This window comes from Callithrix jacchus, chromosome 12, assembly GCF_049354715.1.
Source record: "Callithrix jacchus isolate 240 chromosome 12, calJac240_pri, whole genome shotgun sequence".
In the NCBI taxonomy this organism is placed as follows: domain Eukaryota; kingdom Metazoa; phylum Chordata; class Mammalia; order Primates; family Cebidae; genus Callithrix; species Callithrix jacchus.
The window spans coordinates 94387550-94412989 of record NC_133513.1 but is presented as its reverse complement, the minus strand read 5'-3'; the positions used below and the strand labels follow the sequence as shown (position 1 = coordinate 94412989).

Sequence of the window (25440 nt, the reverse complement as noted above, 5' to 3'; positions counted from 1 at the left end):
CCTGATTTAAGAGTCAGCTAAAATGATACCTTCTCTGAGAAGCCTTTGTTTATCCCTTTATGGCCAACCCGCAGTTAGAATTAATTACTCCGAAGAAAAACTTCACTTCCAATTGGCACTTAATTTATTTATATCTCTTTATGTTATATCTCTGCATGGACATGCTTCCTACCCCACACTACACTGTAAATTCCTTCAAGGAAGGGCCAGTTTGTTTCATGTTATATTTCAGAGGCTCAGCACAAAGCTAGAAAATATAATGTGAATTTTAAAATGTTTTCTTGTTGGTAGGTGGAGGCAGGAGGACTGGTTGAGTCCAGAAGTTCAAGACCAATCTAGGCAACATAGCAAGACCCTACCTCTACAAAAAAAAAAAAAAATCAGCTGGGCATAGTTGCACATGCCTATAGTCCTAGCTACTCAAGAGGCTAAGGTGGGAGGACCACTTGAGCCAGGAGTTCAGGGTATGATCATGTCATTGTGCTCCAGCCTGAGTGACAGAGTGAGACCCTGTCTCAAAGGGGAAAAAAAAGTTTCTTGGATTGAATACTATTGCCAGATTAATCTTTCTTAAACACCATTACTGTCATAATGGTCTTTCCCTAAAATATTTTTAGTGGCTCTTTATTTCCATGGAATCAAAAATGAAATTCTAGGCCTGGTTTTCAGGATCATTTAGAATTTCCTACATTACACCAACTTATTTTCCTCAACACATCTTTTCTGCCCCAGTAAGCAAGTTTCTTCATACTCTCACTACCAGGTGATATGATCTTGAAATTTTTAGGCTGGAAGGATTCTTTTTTAAAGACAGGGTCTTGCTCAGTCACATCAGGCTGGAGTACAGTGGCATGATCATAGCTCCGTGTAACCTCCAATTCCTGGGGTCAAGTAATCCTCCTGCCTCAGCTTCCCAGTAGCTAGGACTACAGGTGTGTGCCACCACACCAGGCTAATTTTTCTATTTTTTTTTTTTTTAAATATAGATGAGGGTCTCACTATATTGCTCAGCTGGTCTCAAACTCCCGGCCTAATGCAATCTTCCTGCCTCAGCCTCCCAAAGTGCTGGAATTATAGGTGTGAGTCACTGCACCTGGCCTGGAAGTATTCTTAACTCCAATCTAGTTCATTCAACAATTATAAACACAAGATTATCTCATCTATTCAAGCCTTACATATTCTTAAAATGAGGTTTAACTGGCCGGGCATGGTGACTCAAGCCTGTAATCCCAGCACTTTGGGAGGCCGAGGCGGGTGGATCACAAGGTCAAGAGATCGAGACCATCCTGGTCAACATGGTGAAACCCCGTCTCTACTAAAAATACAAAAAATTAGCTGGGCATGGTGGCACATGCCTGTAATCCCAGCTACTCAGGAGGCTGAGGCAGGAGAATTGCCTGAACCCAGGAGGCAGAGGTTGCGGTGAGCCGAGATCACGCCATTGCACTCCCGCCTGGGTAACAACAGCGAAACTCCATCTCAAAAAAAAAAAAAAACGAGGTTCAACTGTCATCTCTAAGAAACCATACAACTACTCCACCTTAGTCTACTGGAAATTCCCTAAGTAAATTTTAATCTTGATCCATACAACTGGCACTTAATTAGATAAATGTTTGCACTGTTACTTTCAGCTAACCAGTAAGATTGAAAGATTACTGGGGAAAGTCTTTGTGGCTCCCTCTACCCACTAACACATTACATAAATATACAGATAATAGACATTCAATGAATAATTGAAACCCTAAACCCACACTGTCCGGCTAGCTTTAAAAATGTCTGTCTGTTTTTTATAGCAGGGGAACTTTAATGGCAGCCCAACTGCAGTCCTACTGTCCCACCACTTATAATGCCAGTATGATAATTTAGAACACCAGTTACGAGCTCTGGCCTGACACATATTTTTGCAAATAAAGTTTACGTTTTGTCTGTGGCTGCTTTCACACTACAGTGGAAGATGTAAGTGGCCACAAGAGAGATCCTGTGTCCCACAAAGCCTCAAATGTTTATTTCCTGGCCCTTTACAAAGTTTGGCAACCGTTAACCAAAGCATTCCTAATTTTGAGGGGTTTTTGTTTGTATTTCTGACTGTCCAATTCAAGAAGTAAAGAGGTTTTGATGGTAGCACACAGCAGGTTCATAGCTGGGGCAATATTCTCCATGACCTAGCAAGTGGCTTATTTACTATTTTCAGTTATCTATTTGAACACACAACTCCTGATAAAAATGGGTAATTGAGTTGATTATATAATCAAATAAAAAACTAATTTATACAGTGATGAAAAGTCAAGCCACTCATAATGACTTATAATAATCTTTGCATAAGCATGTTGCTCAAGGTTGGATGGTGGAATAGAGCCCAAGCCTGCTTGAAGAGACATCTGTTATAAATAAAATAACCAAAGCTACGAGCTAACATTTCCTACTTATGCCACAAGACTCTGTAACTGGGATAACTGTATCATTTTTAGCAAAGCAGGTAAATTGTAGTGAATTATAACTCTGATTTTGAACGCATTTTAAAAATGAAATCATCTGCTCATCATTATGTAGAATGACAACCCACATGAAGGAAAAATCTTGAGACCAATTTCTAGTAACTAATTGCAAACAGTACAGTGAGCTTCAATGGTAAATTAGTAATTGGATTAATACTTTTTCCCATTAACTTATTATGTGACTTGGAGCTAATTATAGCCTCCAATTATACATGATTTATAATTTACAAAAACAGAAATTATTATTCTACAAGGTTAAAAGGTAATTTAGTTACATGGACAAAATCACTCAAACTCTTCAATGAAAGGTGACATAAAAACCACTGTGTGTATGTTATAAACAAATTTTAATTAATCCTTTTAGGATACAATGGGGAAAAAAACTTAGGTCATTTAAGTTCAGAAGCTGATCAGAGAATCCTATTCAAGGACTCGTTTTAGGGAGGACCTAAAGTGTCCTCATAAGATATTCTCTGGCATGTTTTCATGCACATTGCTTCTCCAGCATGTTTATCATTTGGCATACTCTATTAAACCACAACCACATCAAAGCCTCCCTATACTGCTAAACTCAGCAGATCCACCAGTTAAAGCTTTCTAGGAGTGCTCTTTTCTAGTAATACACCAATTCCAAGCACCATGCTAACAACTAGATAGAATGGACAACATTCTCTGGGACAACCAAAGAGGACTTCCATTAGCACTGCCTTACTCCTTGTGACAGAAGTCAAAAAACTGCCAAGCAGGCTTTTTCCCCACCACACTGTCCGACACTAACCATAAAACACTACAGATGCAGCCTTTCTCAAAATGCAGAGGGATTGTGTATATTTGCAAAGAACAACTATTTTTTATGCTTCCAAATTCTTAATCCTGTTTGGAGCTGTCAGTGGGGGTTAATGGAAGCCTTGGATAGGAGAATTCCAATCTGGTTGGCAGATGGATAGGTTGGTTATAGCTGCATAACTATGTCTTGCCTGCAGGCACAATTCAGAACACTGTTAAAGCAATATAAAGTCTCTGTCAAGCTGAACCATTTGGATCAGTAGCAAGGAGAAATAATAATAAAAAAGAAGTTCATTTCTGGGCCTTGTGCATTTATGCTAGTATGCAGAAACTGATTAATTGTCATAGTGCACTGGTCTTCTATACCTCAGATTTCTACTTCTGGAGTAGATTTTGCATGCTAATATAATCATTCTCCCTCTTGAGACATTAGCAAATAATCAAATGAAAAACAGGATCATAATTTACTGAGATTCGAGCAATTCTCTATGCAAATTTGACTTGTTATTGCTGCTGCCTCGTTAATCTGAATGCCTTTGACAAACTCCTTTGATTTATGAACTTGTGACAACTCCAATGTGTATATATTTTGCTAGATTGACATTATCATTAAGAGTGGGTGGACTGAGCTCACATGAATGGCTGATTTTATTCGCTGGTGTCTGCTGCTCAACAGCTGAGCATCTCCTCCTCACAAAGCCCCTGAGCGGCAGGCTCTTCCCATCTTCCCATCCATTCATCATCTCGATGTTAATTGGCCCAGGCTTTAAGCAAATTTTCAACGCGATTTAAAGGCACGATGACACTGATTACTGACCCTCTGCCATACGGTGCCTATTGATTAACCTGACAGAGATGATGAGCTTGAGGGAAACTAGGTGTGTGGGGACCTCGGGGAAAAATATATTGTCTATGCAGGCAAACACTTGTCATTACCTCACAAGCCAGAATTTGCACAGCACACATTCTTAAAACACACTACTGCTTTAACACCTACAGCTAACACAGAAAGTGCTTTCTGTATTCAGAGATTACAGATATGTCATGTCAAAGCGCATGACACATTCAGTATTTAGACGAACTCCCTAGATAGATGGCTGCCTTTCAACCAATTATGCTTGTTCTAGCTGATGTATATAATTTAGGTTCAATTCGAAGAAAGTAACTGGGAGGCCTGGTAATGTTGTATCAGAAAAAAAATAAGAATGAGAAAAATTAGATTCTTGAAAATAGAGGAAGGAAGGATTAAAATTATCTGCTGTTATTCTACCACTATTAAAAAGAGAAGTACTCTTGAAGCGGAGGAAAACATCAATCTGATTTTATGAATTTTGTTTTCTATTCTTTTAATACTGCTACCTGATTACAACTGTCAAACTATTCCTAGCACAGAAATTATACCAGCAACTGAATATTTTTAAATAAAATAATATTTTAAGTCTAATAAACATTCCCTTTAAATTCTTGCTTGCCCATTTTCAACAACTGCTGTGCAAACTGCTATACTTAGGAAAATTGTGCAGGATCTTTGAAGTTAAGCTTCATAAAAACTAAACGTTTCATTATCAGAGGAAACAAATGAAAGTTCATAATTAATAGTTATTGAGCACATACATTAGTAACAAACAAAAATTTTCCTTAAAATATTGCTAGGTCTGCAAATTTACGCAAGCAATGTCATGCAGCACACTATCAGGTATCAGACAAAAAACATCTTCAGATAGGATCAGTTATTATTTAAAACAAAGCCAACAAATATCCTCCCTCTGGCCACACATATCACCTTGTTTACTTACGAGTCCTGGGGGACAGCCAATATACAATTTTATACACGAAGATTTTGGGGCAGCACTAATAGTTATTTCCAAGCTAAAATAATAGAAAACTGAACAACCCGGCTGTAGTACCTATTACAGTGACATGGGCTGTTAATGTAAGAGATCAAATGTTTTTCAAGTCAAACAGCATTGGTGCCTGTTATACTGGAACATGTAGCTTACACCCTAAAAGCCTGCCTCCTGCTCTTTTCAGATAAACAAGCTCAACTAAGCACTGAGATACTCTGATAAGAAGGATAGAAGAGATGAACTGCACCAGGGAGTGACAAGGCAAGGGCATGAATGAGCAGTGTTGCTTTCTGTTAACTTTCAAGTCACTGAAAATATCACAATACAACATTGCATTATTTCACCATTAGTTAAAAGTCTAGCTATAGGACAAAGACAAATTTGTAGCAATAAATGTGGGGACCGTGGGGGGCTAAAACAGTTATCTCTGTTTTGTGAATAGGAGCCATATTACACAGCTGTCTGAAGACATTCAGCTTTGTGACTTCTTAATCAAAGGTTTGAACATCAACTTAGCAATGACTATGAGTATATAAAAGAGTTTGTAATTATGGTAATATGCTCCATATCAGAAATAATAGTCCATTTAAACTTCAAAGGTTTATTTTTGTCACTAAAGCCTTGATTTAAAAACAAAAAAACTTCCTACCTTACCCTTTCAAGTAGATTTTTTTACATTTTTATCCTGCTTAATGCACAAATGCAATGATAAACCTCCATCTATTTATTAAAATGTGGGTTAATATTTTAAAATCCCAAACTGGCTTGCAAGCAGGCATCTTATACTACTGTAGGTTGTTTTTTTCTTGATGGAACTAAAAGAACAATCATTATTTCAGGGGGGAAAAAAAAGCAATTCATACATATGTTCATATACTATTCAAAATACAACAACAATGTACAAAGTAATGAAGTAAGCAAGGTAAAATTAAAATTCACCAGGAGGATTTGAGATAGAAAGACATACATAATAAAAAGACAAGCATACCTATTATGTTAACAAAAATATAACTATCTTCACTTACTTTTTACCTTTAAATCTATATGAATCTTTAAAAAAAAAGCTTTCCTCTTTAAGACATTACCCTTACATTATGTGTTTTGGACAGATTTTTTTCATGCCATGATTTTCTTTTCTGCCATATTTACAAAAATATTTATTTCAACCAGAGATCCTCTGCACATAGTTTTGTGTAAATTAAGAGGCAAACATTTGCTTCTACCAATAAGGACATCTGGTTATTTTTGTAACTCAAAGACCTCTGTAGATTTTCTCGTGTGTGTGTGTGTGTGTGTGTGTGTGTGTGTGTGTATATTTTTTTTTTCCCTCAAAATAGGATTGAGAACTATAGAACCCTTGGGATGTATGCTAAAATTCTTTCTCTCTGATGACATTTTTTTCCGGTTATCCTTGTTTCCCGTTTTTTATTGCTTTTTGCTAAATGACTTTCATCCCCTTGGATATCTTCCTTGCTTTGGTGTTAACATTTTATTATAATTCAACAGTATCTTGAAAGAAATTTAAGATTCCTTTAAACTTGATAAAAGCTAATATCCCCAGATATAAAACCATCTCAAGTAAATAAACTACATTTCTGAAAGCTAGACTGGGCTAGATTAAGATCTGTGTGTAGGTGTATATTTCTAATACGGACTGGCTTTCGTTTAATCATTTTTTCCTTATTATTAAGAATTTATTATATAGGCTTATTATTATACTTCCCCACTAATGATACTGCCTTAATGTCTCTCTGGGTCTCTAAAATTACAAATACTATTCCTCTCACCTATTTCTATAAATTTTTGGTTCCCAAGGCTGAAAAACACGTCTAGGCATAGATTTTGAAGGGTATGCCTTAAAGAAAAGTAACATATGGGAAGAAAAAAAAAACCACACACCATACATTCTCTTGCTTTCCTCTTAAAACGGTAAGTAGAATAATTATACTCCTTATTTGGGGTACTTAAGTTTAATCTGTAACTTTTGCTGTAAATCCTGCTTTGCATTTTCTGTTCATCTCTACTACAGAAATGAAGAAACTAAAATGAGAGAAAATATGTTTTTAAACAGAAAACAGCAAATTTAACTCAGATTAACTGTATTCTCATGGGTCTCTAAGTAGCCAGACCCTAAGGTAGTATTGGCCTAAGGATTTAAAATTTGAGTGAGAAGTTTTCTATTTCTGAAGGGTCAAAGGTTATAAACACCAATTCATGTCTTCAATTTTTCATTTGTTAACATCACCAAACAACAAAATAAAAATAAAACCAAAACAGATTAGCCTGGAGTTCTACCAGGGGTAATTTAATACATTTATTGGGGAAGATGGCTAATTTTACTACTCCAGGGATAAACAACCTTGTTGTTTTTTGTTTTTGTTCTTAGTTTTTGTTTTAAAGCAATGCTCTTTGATGGGTAACAAAATTTTAAAAGATGTTTTTTCTCCAGTAGAAGAAACTGCTTTTTTCTACAGCAATGCAAATCATTTCTACTTAAAGGATAACAAAATTATTTCTCTTAAGCCTAGGTCTTAAATTATTCGAATGCTAGAGAATGGCTATATACCTCTAATCTACTATTTTGCTAACTACAGAAAATTTTGTGCATTTCTGACAAATCCTACAATTTGATTATGCTGTCATTACTTTCCACACCACAACTATCCTCGATTTAAAGAATCACCAGACATGTACATTTGCTTTTCTCAAAATTATCTCACAAGTCACTAAATTATAGAAAATTTTACTATCATTTAGCAGGAATTGTTTTCTTTGGAAATATTAATAATACTTTGTTGATTAAAGAAAAAAGTGATAAAAAATCAAAATGTTTCCAAATTATTTTGCTTTGATCAGAACCTAATTTTAAAGTGGCCTTTTTATTTAATAATCACTGTAGCACTGAAATTCAAATTGAGCTAATTTTAATGAATGATATTTTAAAATCTGCTATTAGCTATCATCAATGGCATACTGTTATTACTAATATCAGTCACTATAATTACTATTAGTAATGATGACTAATATACTAGTATCTGTTATTAGCTATCATCAATAGCACTTGTTGCATTATGAAACGGAAAACACAAACTTCAGAGTTTGGTAATACATAATTGGTTTGACAGATATCAAACATTAATTTTAATATCACAGTTGTTCTTGCAGTACAGAATTTGTGAATACCATAATAGCTAATTGTGGTATTAAAGTATCTCCTGCCAAAATACCCTTTGTGGAAACAAGTGTATAATACACCTTATGCTCCTATACACAATGAAAGAATAGTTGACTTCAAAACTAGTTGCCTAACACTGCTGTACAAAGGACATTTTGGGTAGCGGTCAGTAAAGAAAGCATGGGCATTTCTAAATGCCAGTGGTTCCCAACATCTCCTTTCCTTCTGAGTGGAATGAAGTCTGAGAGCACTGACTTGTGGGTCATTCAACCCACGAGGGCCTGGATAGGTTTCAAGAATAACAGAGGTCATGTAATTGCCAAAAGAGCATTAGCCACTCAATCATAATGGATAATTAAATGACCTACATGATTCCTGAAATAGCTGCTCTATATTTGGTCTATTACTTGTGTCCCTCAAGATAAGCTACTCTCTGGTCTGCCTTGACCCGCAAAAGTCCAGCCTGCGCCTGAACACTAGCTGCATGCTTCTATTGCTTTGTAACCGCACCCCCTCACCCCCCACAGTATTCATGCCCCAGACTCTGCTTTCAAGAGGACACACATAAAAAAATCAATCTTGTATCCTTCTCCCTATTGTGCTCTCTGGAATACAAATGACTAAAGCAAACAAAAAAATTAGTAAATTCCTGGTTTAGATCTTTAGGGGATAGAGGGAAGAAACATAAGAACTACAGAGAAGGAAAGACATGGTTAATTTTTTTTTAATGTTTTGCTCATATGCCTTCAGTGAATTTTTACATTTGATTATAAAGCTAGTCAGGGATTTTTTGTGGGCAGCAAGTCATTAAAACTCCAGTTGCCTAGACTGCATTTTTGATGGTGTTGAATAGTAGAAACTTTCCTGGCCTAGTTTGTAGTCCATACAGAAAGCAAAGTGCCTCTCACTAAAATGAAATATACACAGCATCAACTGTTTATATAATAGCAGTAGCCAAAAAAGCACGAATCTATAATGCCTCAAATTTTCATCTCTCCAAATAGTTCAACAGTCTCACTACAATACTTAGTCAGAATTATAACCAAATAGAAGCCAGTTGTATCAAATAGCAAAAATGTACTGGATTATTTGCTTCTTTAGGAGGAAATAGTCTGCCTTTGGCCCTAGAGGTAGCTGCACATATAGCAAACAATACAGAAAAAGGCAAGAGACAAGTAACGAAAGACAACCTCACAATAATGGCAAGGGACACAGGATGTGAGGGACAAAAGAGATCACATTTAGAATACCTTAGAGGCTAGTAGAATTTTTCTGTTTCCACAGGAAATTATGTAGCTTGAGGCTACTGGCTATCCTGATCTCTAGTACATGGATGGCTTATTAAACCTAGAACATATCTGTTTTAGTTAACTTCTGAGCAGGGGGAGTGGGTTAGAGGCGGGAAGAGAACAAAAATGTACTTAAATGCTGAATTTTTTCTCCAGGCTGAATGCCTTTCATCCAATAAGACATTCAAAGCAGTGACCCAGCAAATGGATTGAAAAAGCAATCTTCCGTCCCAGTGCCACATTATCATTCCTATTCAGTATTCTCCAAGAGATATCTCAATCAGCTGTGTGTAAGTGACAACGCAGCCCATTGCTGGGTTAATTAAACATTTGACTTTAACACCCTCCCCGTCATTAAGCAAATAAAAGCAGATAATTCAAACTGCACTTCATCCTCAGGGTACACAACACACATGTCAAAATTAAGAGAGTCCAAGGCCTCTGGGGAATTCTGTTGGGGCTATAATCAGTTTAAATCTTATCTGGTTTATCAATTATTCTATTGATTAAACCAAAGCGATTATACACAACTCCTCTGCCACATGGGATTGATGTCAGTAGAGCAAGAAAATAACTCCAGGAGGTTCCAAACCGATTTTAAAAGAGACCAACAGACAGACCAATAATAGTCGATCACTACATACCAGTGATCCATATACTGAAGAGTTGATTCTTAGTTTCAGGCGGGTGAAGTGAACTGTTTCCAATCACTATGTCCCTCCGCTATACCTTACAGTTGGCTTGAGTAAATTTATGTCTTGAAAGATCAACATATTTTCTACTGATTTAAACAGAAGCTAGCATGCTCAGCAGTTGAAATATATTTTATAGATACTGACCCTAAGCTCTAACAGAGAGAATCTCAAACAGAGAAAACTAAATTTTTTTTCTAATCTTCTTACCTGTAAGATGTAGGAATGAAAAGGGACATATTTGAGAGCTGATATTCCTACAAATATACAATCGCCTCACTATTCCAATGTCCTGCAATACAATTATTCCTGAAAAACCGAATCTAAGAAATCAGAAAGATCTTACCACAGAGTCATGACTCCTTTTATGAATTCCAAGGGCACACATCTTCAATGCCATTAATAACACTGAAAATGTATAGTTGTATCTTCAAATGAAATATTGATAACTAAATCCTAACATATCGAGTTTTTACCAGAAATTGGTAACCACAATTTAGTTACCCTCCTGCCCCATTCATTGTGTAATATCTTTCAAATGTCTAGAACCCCTATAACCTCAAGGCCATGCCCTACTGTATATGAGAAAACCACTAATAAAACCGACTAACAGAATGGGGGAGGGTAGTTAGACTACTCCACACCTGAAATCTGTGCACTTACAGCCATGCTCTTCAGAAAGGAAATTTGTTCACTGGCACCACATGTGCATTCAACCATAATTTAACTTATCTCCTTCAGACTTTTTGTTTTCAGGCAGACTAAGTAAGAAACCTACATTAGCATGCTGTATTCTACACTCACCACCAGAAATACTGAGGGTGCTATTTGTAATTGTATTCTTTTTAAGAGGTTTATTCTCTGCAGCTGTTTTCTGCTTGCAGTGTATTTTGTGTAATCAGCACATCATCATAAATACATTGGCTGTTCCCCTGAGGGTAGCTGTCAGTGTTTAATTTACAGAACAACCTGGCCAATGTGAATTTTAACACTACAGCACTATGGCAAGGAGTTACCACACTCTGTGAAAAACAGGTTTCTATGAATTTTTATATCAAGAGCTGGTCCCAGGACAATTTAGGTTCTAGAAATACACTGTTTAAAGAAGCGCTTTATACCTTGTATGCAACAGACTCTTTCTCAGTTATATCCTAAGCAGAAGCCCCAAACTAACTACCAAATCATGAGTGGGAACTACCAATTCTGAAGACAAGGATTGAAAATCCATGATCTACCAGTAGGAGGCACTGTAACAAATATTATCATCTCTTTTTAAGCTACATGTAGCCCTATCACAAACATCACTATTTTCTTAGAAGGTATGTAAAGGCAGAGAGAAAACCATTTAAGACATAGACTAGTCTGAAATATCCATGATCACTTTTTTGTTGAGATGAGATATATCTGATATGAACATAAGTATACCATTTCCTTGGGACTGCTACTAGGCCAGACCCCTAAGATCAATCAATGGGAAAAAAATACATATGACTACTGGTTATCAATACTAATAATTTATATACATAATGACTGGTACATAAGTACTTAATACATGTATAACAAATAACTATAAGCTCCTTGAGAGTCTGAATCTTAATTTATGCCAAATACTTTGTACAGTAATTGGCAAATAAAAGATACTCTATGTGAATTGAATGGAGTTGTGGCTAGTTGTGAAGGCCATGTTATCTGTAAAGCCTTACATCTACATGATGTCAAAAGGATTTTCTAAATCAGTAAAATGTCCCTAAGGACAATATAAAAAGTACAAATTACATGTGCTAGTCATTTTAGTGAGAGCTATTTGTATAAGAAATCTAAGTACCTCAATCTCACAATGAAAAACAAATTGGCCTACAAAATAATGGTATATATAAACATTTTAATAATGAAGAAATACACAGAAGAAATGAAAACTTTTCTATGCTAAATACTTGTCTCTTTATATTTAGTGTGATCAAGTGGAGAGTGATCATTTTAAATGCTCAGAACGGTAACCAATAGCACTATTCTGTTACTGAACTGGTTTTATATGCACACATACACATTCCATAAATCAAGTGATGATACATATGTATTTTTCTGTTAAGGGCCATTTTTACAAGTTAGAATGCCTAGAGTTAAACTGAATCAAAATATATTTCATGTTAAGTCATCCTCAATGTATTTGCTTTTAATGTTGCATAGGACTACATTTGCATGATGTTTACAAAAATCATTATATTGTGATTAAGATTCTTTTTTTCTTTTAAAGGAACAAAATCACTGACTTCACTTAGGAGGGTTTAAAACTTACCCAAATTTGTGGTAACGTTAATTTTTAAACTATTAAGTAGAACAACAGCGATCTTTACAACTTGCTTTAATACTACTGTAACTAAACATTTTTCTCTGTAACAATTTTTCATTTTATATAAGCATAATCATATACAAGCAAAATCTGATCACACCTTTAAACTGACTGACCTCAGTATTTCTAACAACCAGAAAAAAACTTGTATTTAAAAATATGAACAAGCCCTGTATCATTTATCCTTTCTGTGATGCTAAGATATTTTTAAAATGTTCATTTCTTTTTATGCTTATGTTACTAAAAGGCAAAATGAGAAAAAATATGATCCACCAACTTTTTTTTCACCAATTAAAAGAAATTTTTAATTCAATTGAATATTTGCAACTTAGTACTAAAAAAACTTTATGCCTAATAAAACACACCTTAATTTTTAATAAAAAAATTATCACATTCTTTTCTTTTCAATTTAGAATTACAAAAATACATCCTGGGACCTTTTGAAGTAAACTGGATGGGGTTAGACTGAGGTCACACTGTATTTTCTCTTCTCTGGAGACTACGTAGTAGTTCCATAGACTGCCATTAGATAGCAGCACAGTACACACCATCAGTCATGTCTCTCATAGTCTCTCCTGTTAAGGTTGGGATTATCTCAGTTACACACACACACACACACACACACACACACACACACAGATTCTAATTCAATTAGTGCAGTCGGCAACTCCAGAAAAGAGTAATTCAATTAGTGCATTGTGGAGCTCTACAGTACCTCTAAGCAGATGTTCACCATCTTCAGGAACTCGGGCTAGGTTTAAAATACCTGTACCACTCTGATATGCGACTACATTATATCATTTGTCAAAGTGCTTACATATGCTTTTCTGGCTTCAAAGAAAAGATGAGGAAACAAACCCAGGCTAAGTTCCTGGAAATTCTTCTGTCATTCACAACAAAGAGGTATGTGCAATCTTAGGCAGTAATTACATTATTCAAATTGTGTTCAAAACAAGATGTGTTTACACTGTATTCTGCCTTATTACACTTTTTTTTTTTTTTAAAGACAAAGTCTCACTCTGTCACCCAGGCTGCAATGCAGTGGGTGTGATCACGGCTCACTGCAACCTCTGCCTCCCAGGTTCAAGCGATTCACATGCGTCAGCTTCCCAAGTAGCTGGGATTATAGGCATATACCACCATGACCAGCTAATTTTTGTATTTCTAGTAGAGACAAGGTTTCCCCATATTGGCCAGGCTGCTCTCAAACTCTTGGACTCAAGTGATCCAACCGCCTCAGCCTCCCAAAGTGCTGGAATTACAGGCGTGAGCCACTGCACCCAGCCCAGATTTCTTTACACACTATATTATTGCAGATTTTTTTCAGCACTGCCTCTAGTTGTGCATGCCACAATGTAATGAAGACACTATCAAATGTGGGATGTATTCATGAGGATGGACAAGCAGGATAACACCAGAATGGGTTATGAAAATGGCAGGATTGCTGGGAGTGGTGGCTCACGCCTGTAATCCCAGCACTTTGGGAGGCCCAGACAGGTGGATCACGAGGTCAAGAGATCAAGACCATCCTGGTCAACTTGGTGAAACCCCATCTCTACTAAAAATACAAAAAAAGTTTAGCTGGGCATGGTGGTGCGTGCCTGTAATCCCAGCTACTCAGGAGGCTGAGGCAGGAGAATTGCCTGAACCCAGGAGGTGGAGGTTGCAGTGAGCCGAGATCGCGCCATTGCACTCCAGCCTGGGTAAAAAGAGCGAAACTCCGTCTCAAAAAAAAAGAAAAGAAAATGGCAGGAATGATTATTGACAGTTTTCTAAAGAAACACTAACAGAACCAGAAAAGAAACATTCACCCTGGGGAACAGAAGATATAAGCAACATGATAGCGATTCTCAAACATACAAATATGTGAAAAAGATAAAAATTTTATTACTACAGAAGGAAAAATTAGAATCAGTGGGTGGAAAAAAAACTTTACTTCCTTCTTGAGAAAAACTTTTTTTTTTTTTTTTTTTTTGAGACAGAGTCCAGCCCCAGGCTGGAATATGGTGGCACGATCTTGGCTGACTGCAACCTCTGTCTCGAGGTTCAAGCAATTCTCATGCCTCAGCCTCCCAAGTAGCTGAGACTATAGGCCCATGCCACCAGCCTGGCTAATCTTTTGGATTTTTTAGTAGAGACGAGCTTTTACCATGCTGCCCAGCCTAATCCTCAACTCCTGAGCTCAGGCAATCTGCCTGCCTCAGCCTCCTAAAGTGCTGGGATTATAGGCGTGAGCTACCATGCCCAGCCAAGAAAAAACTTTTTAATAGAATCAACAAAGTAGAAAGCAAGATCCTTCAAGACGTTGGATTCACCAATAATGGTGGTGAGCAGGCAGGGATTAGATGACTCCCTGCCAAACATATTTCATAAAGATTCCTATATTATGAGACATATGTGACTAGATGGTTCTCTGATGTCTGGTCCAATGCTTAAATTCTATGGTTCTATAAATACACTGACGTTTGCTCATGAGGCAAGCCTGGAGTTTAAATAATAAAGCTGATCATTAATTGTGGAGGTGTGGTTTAAAAAGCCCATAAACTGTGAGGCATTTTCACTGTATTGATGCATAATACACCAAAGAAGAAGAAATTTTGTATAGTTTCTTTTTACTAGATTTAGAAAACTCCATAAAAGCACATTTCAGTCTCATTTATTAAATACTTGTATTCCTCTTATTCTTCTAAGATTGCAAAAAATGGTTTGTTTTCATTCATCCTGTAGAAATCAGCCAATGAGAGATCAATTTCTACAAGAATGATTTTTGAAAACTCCCCTACTGAGTCAAGACAGTGGGTTCTCATAGCTTAAATGCAAATCTACATCAATGTTTATGCTTTAAAAATTCAGAGCAATATTTAAAAATAACAATAACTAGTTCTTAATATCCCTCCCTTTGGTATTACTTTCTGAGCACAATATTTTTAAGGACAAAAATCTGGATACAAAGGAGCAGGACTTATATTTTACAAGTATTATCTCCTCTCTTTCTAGCATGACCTCAAAGCAGGAATTACCAACACCATTTTTCCAGTGCATTTCACTGGACTGAAGCAAAACAGCTCTTGCCTTTCATATCTGCAGAGGAGAGGGCTAAGCTAAATGTTGCTTTTTTTTTTTTTTAAAGATAGAGTCTCACTCTTTCAACCCAGGCTGGAGTGCAGTCTTATGATCTCAGCTCCCTGCAACCTCAACCTTCAAGGCTCAAGCAATCCTCCCACCTCAGCCTCCCAAGTAGCTGGGACCACAGACCAGTGCCACCACGCCTGGCTAATTTTTTTTGTATTTTTGGTAAAGACAAGGTTTCACCATGTTGCCCAGGCTGGTCTGGAACTCCTGAGCTCAAGTGATCCACCCACTTCAGCCTCCCAGTGTTGGGATTTCAGGTTTGAGCCACAGTGCTCAGCCACTGATGTACTTTTCAATATAAACTCTCTTTTCAATACTCCAGAAGAACTACATAAAGGTTATTCTCAGTTAAAACTTTACTTACAAATTCTACGCCCAAAAATGGATGAAAATGAGAGCATAGATCAACAGTGCTTCCTTAGAAGAAAAAAGTTTTTTCAAATATATATGCTGTTTTAAGATGTACTGTAATTTACAAATTCCTACTCATAGCTTGAAAAAAAAGATGTAATTCAAAACATAATAGAAAACTCATTTTATTACTACAAAATATTTTCCAAAAATATATGGTGGCTTTTTCAAGGAAGATTTTCTATTCATGTGCCATAAGTTGGACTAATATAAGCACAATGTTTCTTCCATTATTATCTATTAATGAACTTTCTTACTATAAACACAAACTTTCCACATAAAAAAATTTTCTTTCCAAAATTTTAAGGTCTTCTATAATTTTACCACTTGTTGAAGACACTGGATAATCAAAGCAATAAATAAAATTGCTGGGTGAATTTTGATTGGCCTGGCAATACTGCCATATAGCAGACTATCAGTTTAATAAATTATCTCAATGGATCTCTTTACCTAATACCACCTTCCCAACTTCCTGCCTCCAAAAAAACAGAACTGCGACCTAATCTGATTCTTCCTTATAATAGGGTGTTCCATAAATCCCACTATTAATAATATACTAACCCAACTTTATCTCCTTTGCCCACAGCCTACATTTATTTCCCAGGGTTAAGTTTGTTTGGCTCCATCAGCACCACTTCTCTTTAACACTGTCCCTTTTCATGCATTTAAGGCAACTGCTTCCAACCCTATCAATGAAAGCAGACAAATGGGGGAAAAAGGAATGAACTGCAAACACCTCAAACAAGAAAGGTTGCTTAAAAAACCAAGTGTCACATTCTGACAGTTCAATATTTCATAGCCAATACAAGGAATGTGCAACGATACTGCAACTTTAAATCTTTTCTTCCTATGTCAGTCTCTCTTTCTCTCATTGTAATGCCAAAGGGAACAGCAATCAGGGTGGAGATGTTCAACGTGATAGAGGTCAGGACACCATCGGATCAACGTACCAGAAACACGACCTTGTTTATTTTTTTTCCACAGTATTATTGTTTACAGGGTGCTTTGCTCGTGTACCTTGTGGTTCTTAGCTAAAAGATGAAATTACAGCCCAGGATGAAGCGCTCAGGCACACATCCAATTTGTGTTTCCATCTCAGAAAACAAAAAGCTTCTAAGGCCCTCAGGCTGCCATTCAAACTTGGAGGCTGACATTTTTAACAGCATGAACCAGAGACTGGCAGAGAGAATGATCTAATGCATTTCTGACTTGTCAATCAAAAATCTCACCTCTGCTGTCTTGTAAACAGTTGGGGACCATCTAACTACATTCATAAACCTAGGGAGAGCTTACTGCCAGCTGGGGTGCTGTAGCCACATGCTCTGGCTTCTAGTCACCAAAATCATGATTCAGTTTTATAATCTCACTGTAAATAGTCCATAGGCACATTTCCAGGACTACTGGAATTGAACCAGAGTAGGAAATACAAGAGATTTTGGTCAAATACTATGTTATTTTCAAGCTGCTGGAATCCTGTATTCATTTTATCCTCATTTTACCAATTCTCCCCAAAAGATTGCACTGTGCTGTAGTTGACACAAATAATGACCTGCTTTTTTAAAATCTAGGGGAAATATGCTCTTATATTAAAATTTCCCTTATATTTTATTACCAGTAACAAAACAGGTACTCCCCCAAACAATGGCTCATATAAATGGTAGAAGCTACAACAAACAATAGCAAGTATATTTTGGTAAAACTAATCATATACTTTCTTTTAAATATAAAACTTACATTCATATTCAAAAGCTTTGTATTTACTAATTTGACATAATGTAGTATATGTATGTGTATATGTGAAACATAAAAACATAAAATGAGATTACTTTGATTGCTATTCTTTCCCTTCTGTTTAAGACCATCTAATCCAACACATGTAAAAAGTTACACCCAATCAGGCTAAAACTTGAATTTTTTCTTAAAGAATCAAGTATGAAAATGAATGCTCCTTTTCTTCATGTCAATTTTACGGGACACAGAATTCCAATTTAATTCATACCAAGCCAGAGATAATAGGTTTGCAACAAAGGTCTGGAGGATTAGAATGGTGCACCTGAGAACTTTAAAAGGCAGATAACAGATAACCCAGCAGGAGAAAGCACACTCCAAAATCCTGTTTCATTGTGATGTACTGCATCCCAAAGCCCAGATAACTATTTCAATATAATAGCCTTGTTCTTCAGAGGACTGAGAATAAGCTTAGACAAGCTCACAACTACTCAACATCACTCCCAGGAAGAGCAAACTCATGAGTATCAGGTCCCAATGGTAAAGTACTACAGTTCTTATATACCTAAACAGCCACACAGTCAAGAGATTGTTGTTGTTTTCCCTCAATGAGTCATCTGTAAATAACCTGGGCTTCTCTCTTCATGAAAAATGACAAGGGAAAGAGTTTTCTGAATTATATCTACTAAGATTCTGTAGCTTGGCAGTAGACATAAAATACCAAGTTTACAAACAACAAAACACTACCCTATAAAGCAGAACAATAGCAAAAGATGGTACAAATAGTTGTGGCAGTCACAAAATGTCCAATAATGATTCCTGAATAGCACAAAAAGAACTTCTGTGGTACAATGGCCTCTACTCCGCACAAAGAAAGATGGATAACAAGAAGCTAGTCTCATAGTATAAAGAAAGTAACAGTATTTCTCCAGACCCCAGAGAATACAGATGAGTCTTAACTTCCCACAGCCAGAATTTGTCTCATAAGGACAGTCATCCGCAGAAGTTCCCATCACCTCTTTAAGGTTTTCATCAATTCCATCCTTTTGGTTTGTGCTTCTTAAACTGGGGCAACATCAGGCCCCCAAAGTTATTTGGATCTCCCTTCTTCCATTAGAGGTACTGTGGAAGTTAGGTCAATTAGGAAAAATCCAACATTATTCAAAACAAAACAAAACAATAAAGCAATAAACCCTTTACCTAGAGTGAAGAGTTTAATTTTTAGGACCCATCATAAAAAAATTAAAAGAAAAAACTTAAGGAAATCTGACTATCTCATAATAAGAGGATTTGGTTTACTCTAAATATCAGATAATGCCTCATTTTAGCCTGAAAATAAATATTAGCTGTATCATAGACATATCAAAATACTCAGCAATAAAGGAGTCTATTATTTCAAAACTTGAAATAATTATTTAAGTAACCAAGCAGGCATCTGGAAAGACACATCAGCCTCAGATATCGCTTCTATAGGCAGACTATTTCCAGAATAAGATAAAATGTAGCAAATTCAGGTCATCTCTACTTTTTTTTTTGAGATGTAGTCTCACTCTGTCACCTACGATGGAGTGCAGTGGTGCAGTCTTGGCTCACTGCAACCTCCGCCTCCTGGGTTCAAGCGATTCTCCAACCTCAGCCTCCTGAGTAGCTGGGACTACAGGTATGTGCCACCCCACCTGGCTAATTTTTTGTATTTTTAATGGAGACGGGCTTTCACTCTGTTAGTCAGGATGGTCCCGATCTCCTGACATGATCCGCCTGCCTCGGCCCCCCAAAGTGCTGAGATTATAGGTATGAGCCATCGTGCCCGGTCAGGTAATCTCTACTTTTCTTACTGAATGTATATAAAAGTTGTAAAGGCAGAAGACGATCAATAGATTTCAACACTGGCTAAAATATTTTAAAAATCCATAATTACATTCTTTTTAAAAGAAACAATCTTTAATATATTTCCAACATCTTACACATGCACTTTTTTTTTCAAAATACAACGTTTAATCATCAGGTTGACCAGGAAATGCAATGCTCAGTCTAGAAACAGCAGAAGTAGCGAGACACATGGAACTTTTATACAAAAAAACTTGCTGCTTACAAAACATATGCCAAAAAAAAAGCTTAAAAAAAAAAAACCCCCAGAGACCAAAGGCAGCATCCTTGCTAATTTTCACCTACATTAAGAAAAAAAAAACTTATAACTAATGTTATTTTCCTTTTAAAAAAAAATTACACGTAGGCACAATTTGCTGGTGGCTTTTGAAGAATAAGCCAGGTTTCCACAGTATCTCCCTGGAGTGGTATGTTTCGATTTCTCCACATTTCACAGTTAAGGCATTTTTTTTTTCTTTTCTGACAAACTGTATGTTTTGTTGCTTGCTTTCTGGTTTTGTTTACTTTCACAAGTGCCCGGCGGGACTGTGGGCTTCGCTCAGGCCTCGGTGGGCAACGAAATGCACCATCTGGGGGTCTCCGACCACGCCCGACACCTTCTCCTCTTCTCGCCGTTTCAAACAGGCAGCCTTTGGGGTTCAGGTTCCGCTCTCGCACTCGTTGCTTCAAGTTCAGGATGACTGAGACTGCCTGGTGAGGAATCAGCAGTTTGGTCTGAGGTTTCTTGCTGTTGAGGTGCAGTTCACACATGCACCCCAGATCCTTAAAGGCCTTGTTGATGTCGAGGACCTGCAGCCGCTCCCGGGCGTTATTCGCCACCTGGCGCTCCTTCTCCCCCTCAGCCTTCTACTCTAGGAAGAGAAGGTCGCCCTCGTCCTTGTCTGGGCTGGTCCGGGCCCGGGGCGGTGGTGGGGGGTTCTTCAGCTCCTCCTTCTCCTCCTCCGAGTGGTTGGCCGCTGACGTGTTCTCCTTATCCTCCTCTTCTTCCTCCTCCTCCCGTTGATTTCGCAGGCAGTTGCTGTGGCACCTGCTCGCCCTAGCCGCAGAATTCACCATCTGGGGGTCTCCGAGGTAAGAGTCGGGAGGCCAGGAGAGGTAGGGGAGGGCGCCTAGCTGGCTGGGGAGGGCCGCGTGGTTGTGCAACACATGCACTTTTAATTCGGTGCTTAATCAAGGCTTAATTAAGAGAGGGTCACTTTCGGCCGGGCATGGTGGCTTTCCCCTGCAATACCAGCACTTTGGGAGGACCAGGCAGGTGGATAACCTGCGGTCAGGAGTTCGAGACTAGTCTGGCCAATGCCGTGAAACCCATCGCTACTAAAAATGCCAAAATTAGCTGGGCGTGGTGGCTCATGCCTGTAATCCCAGCTACTCAGGAGGCTAAGGCAGGGAGAATTGCTTGAATTCAGGAGGCAGAGGTTGCAGTGACCTGAGATCATGCCACTGCACTCCAGCATGGGCAACAGAGAGAGACTGTCTCGGAAAAAAAAAAAAAAAAAAGAGACAGAGAAAGGGTCATTTCAGTGTGCCTAATGATTTCCATCTTTTCTCTAGATTGCTGCTTATCACTACCAGTATTTTAATTTTCCCAGTGTCTATTATTTTATAGAATAAGGATAAAATGCAATAAAATAGTCAAATAATTGCACAAACATATGCTGCTGTGAAGATAAAGATGCTGACATCATTGAAACTGAACTGTTAACTGGCTGGCAGTGCCACTATATAATGGCTTGAAATGTACATTTGTTCAACAAGAGTCAAAATTCTGCATACAGGATCCACTTCCAGGGGGACCATCCTAGTTTGAATTAATAAAAGCCAAATGTATAAAATTTGAGGACTGCTCACAAATCAGACTCTGTATGTTTTTCATGTGAAATGTGTGGTCTTTGAAATGGTTATCATTCATTCTGAGTACAGAACATGTATGTATGTATAGGTAATACTAGCAATAACTCAATGCTTTCTTGCCTCCTACCCTATATATGCTATTTGATAGTTTTCTTCAAATTATCTGTCCATTCATTAATTCAGAAAAAGTATCAACTACTATACTTGACACTGGAAACATGAAATGAACAAAACACAGTGCTGCCCTCAAGGAACTCACAATCTAATGGGAGAGAGGGACAAATACACAAACAACTATAGTAGCTTATCAGTGCTATGACAAGGGCATCTACTGCATGCTCTGGGTACATGTTCAGAGTGGTTTAAGAGAGAGAAGGTAAAGATCTGGGAGGACTTATATCCTAGCTCAACTTGAGCTGAATCTTGAAGATTGGGTAGATAAAGGCAGAGAATAGGTAAGGGACAACAGGTGTTTGTGGAGGGGTTTTCCAGGTAAGTAGAAAATTATATACAAAGACACAGATATATAAAAGAACACTGCACTTTTGGGGAATTGCAAAATTTGAAATGACTAGCAATTATATGAGAGGGAGGTGGTGGTGGGATATAAGCGAAATTCAAACTTTGTTCACTTCAAAAACATGTGAGTAGCTATCAGTGAGATAAACAGTGACCAAAATCATTACCAGATGATGAATGGAGACTTTGGGCAAGAATATGATATACGTGAAACTCAGATATTACTAGTATTACTGAAATGGTAATCTCTGGGAGGATATTTAAAATACTTACTTCCTTCTTTTTTTTCTTCTCCTTTCCCCCAAACACATGATTTTTAACGTTCTTTCGACTTCTCTGTATTTTCTATGATTAATGTTAAATGTTTTAATTTTATCTTACGATTTATTTAAATGGTAATAAAAATACTTACAAACAAAACTTATTTGGGCATGTGTGTGTGCACAGAGGAACACATGGATGGATAAGTCATTTCAGATCAAAGGACACTAACATGTTAATTTAACAATAATCATCTTAAAGTGTAAGGATTATGGGTGATACTCTTGTTTATATATTTACCAAATAATACACATATTGCATAATAAACTAATTCATTTTATTAGGAGAACAAAAAACTTCCCCACAAAACAAATAAATTAACACGTTTGATTTGTCATTCCCTGCAAATCCCTAAGGGGAGGGGTGTAGCTGGGATAAATACAAGTCAAATGTTAATGTATGCACAAAAAATAACTAAATTTTTTATTATATAGAAATTGTGCTATATTGAAATTATTCATACTGAGAACCATTTCTGTCACAGGATAATTTTCCTTATTGGGTATTGTTTTGTAATAGAATTCGAATGTTCACGTATATTCAATTAGATAATCCATATTCCTCTAAAATCTCAATATAAAATTAAGTCTTTCATATATATACTCAATAATGCTCAATTTTCCTAGTACTGTTCCATTTTAACACTTCACTTTGTACATAGTAAAATTTAGTAGACTTGTAAGCATTCTTAAGTAATAAAATACAACATATCTCCTAAATTCAGTACAATTTCAGCCTCTGACATGGAACCCTAGCTAATGAGAACACATGGACACAGGGAGGGGAACATCACACACCGGGGCCCGTCAGGGTTTGGAGGGATAGAGGAGGGATAGCATTAGGAGAAATACCTAATGTGGATGACGGGTTGATGGGTGCAGCAAACCACTATGGCACATGTATACCTATGTAACAAATCTGCGCGTTCTGCACATGTAACCAAGAACTTAAAGTATATTTTAAAAACATCATGTTGAGCTGTGGCAGCGAGTCTTGCGCAGAGTGGAGCGGCCGCTGGAGATGTCTGATGCTTTGGTATGAGGAGTGGTCAGTGACGCGATGGAGTGAGCAAGGGATTGCTTACACCTGAGACGGACTACAGAACAGCACGTACCAGAGGCGGAGGTCGAAGTCAAACGTAGAAGGACTGCCTCGTGAGCAACCAAGAGTGTCAGTTGTGCCCGAGGCGTTCTCAGCAGCAGCAAGTACCTGTGGTGGATTTCCAGGCTGAACTGAGGCAGGCATTCTTAGCTGAGACACCAAGAGGTGGTTAAAGCCATATTGGAATAGCGAGGAATCTTGATTCCAAGCAAAAACCAGGCTCCATCTGCTCTTTGAAGCTTCTGGCCAGCTTGCATTGTTTCTAGGAGAACCTGCATCATACCTTTATCTAGAGCCTTCCCCTAGGTTTTCAGAAGCATCAAGTTTTAACTGTGGACATAGGCTTTGGTGGAACAGCAATCACGACTGTGGGCAAGAGTAGCAAGATGCTGCAGCACATTGACTATGGAATGCGATGCATCCTACAAGATGGCCGAATCTTCACTGGCACCTTTAAGGCTTGTGACAAGCATATGAATTTGATCTTCTGTGATTGTGATGAGTTCAGAAAGATCAAACCAAAGAATGTGAAGCAACCAGAGCATGAAGAAAAGCGGGTTTTGGGTCTGGTGTTGCTATGTGGGGAGAACTTGGTATTCATGTTATTGGGGGTCAGCCCCCAAAGATACTGGCATTGCTCGGGTACCACTTGCTGAAACTGCAGGAGGCCCTGGGGTTGGTTGGTAGGGCAGCTGGTAGAGAAGTACCAGCTGGTGTGCTAATTCCCCAGGCCCCTGCTGGATTAGCAGGCCCTGTCCAAGGAGTTGGGGGCCCATCCCAGCAGGTAATGACTCCACAGGGAAGAGGCACTGTAGCAGCTGCTGCTGTTGCTGCGACTGCCAGCATTGCTGGAACCCCAACACAGTACCCACCTGTCGGGAGAACAACCCCACCTCCAGGCATTATGGCTCCTCCACCTGGTATGAGACCACCCATGGGCCCACCAATTGGGATTACCCCTGCTCGAGGGACGCCAATAGGTATGCCCCCTCCTGGAAAGAGACCCCCTCCACCAGGTATTAGAGGTCCACCTCCCCCAGGAAAGCGTCCACCAAGACCCTAGCATACTGTTGATCCATCTCAGTCTCTCTCTCCCCTGCAATGCATCTTCTGAAATTGTGTAGAGTGTTTGTGAGCTTTTTGTCCCCTTGTTCTGCATTAATAATAGCTAATAATAAATGCATAGAGCAATTAAACTGTGAGGTACTGTTGTAAAACCAGAATGTGACAAAGAGAATGAATCCAAGCTGGAAAATACTCTTCAGGATATTATCCAGGAAAATTTCCCCAACCTAGCAAGGCAGGCCAACACTCAAATCCAGGAAATACAGAGAACACCACAAAACTATTCCGCAAGAAGAGCAACCCCAAGGCACATAATCGTCAGATTCACCAGGGTTGAAATGAAGGAGAAAATACTAAGGGCAGTCAGAGAGAAAGGTTGGGTCACCCACAAAGGGAAGCCCATCAGACTCACAGCAGATCTCTCAGCAGAAACTCTACAAGCCAGAAGAGAGTGGGCCCAATATTCAACATCCTTAAAGAAAAGAACTTTCAATCCAGAATTTCATATCCAGCCAAACTGAGCTTCATAAGTGAAGGAAAAATAAAATCCTTTGCGAACAAGCAAGTACGGAGAGATTTTGTCACCACCAGGCCTGCTTTACAAGAGCTCCTGAAAGAGGCACTACACATAGAAAGGAACAGCCAGGACCAGCCATTCCAAAAACATACCAAATGCTAAAGAGCATCAACAAAATGAAGAATCTGCATCAACTAACGGGCAAAACAGCCAGCTAGCATCAAAATGGCAGGATCAAATTCACACATAACAATATTAACCCTAAATGTAA

General features: G+C 38.0%; 1 protein-coding gene and 3 pseudogenes across 47 annotated transcripts in view; 2 read left to right on the top strand and 2 right to left on the bottom strand.

Moving 5' to 3' along the window:
- The window catches only part of BTRC (beta-transducin repeat containing E3 ubiquitin protein ligase), a 205379-nt gene that overhangs the window by 101089 nt on the left and 78850 nt on the right, over nt 1-25440 (bottom strand). The gene's annotated exons all lie outside the window — the stretch shown is intronic.
- Nucleotides 20148-20976, bottom strand: LOC144578733 (transcription factor XE1.1-like; annotated as a pseudogene).
- On the top strand, nt 23546-23903 carry LOC108594189 (SNRPN upstream reading frame protein pseudogene; annotated as a pseudogene).
- Nucleotides 23755-24804, top strand: LOC103796791 (small nuclear ribonucleoprotein-associated protein N pseudogene; annotated as a pseudogene).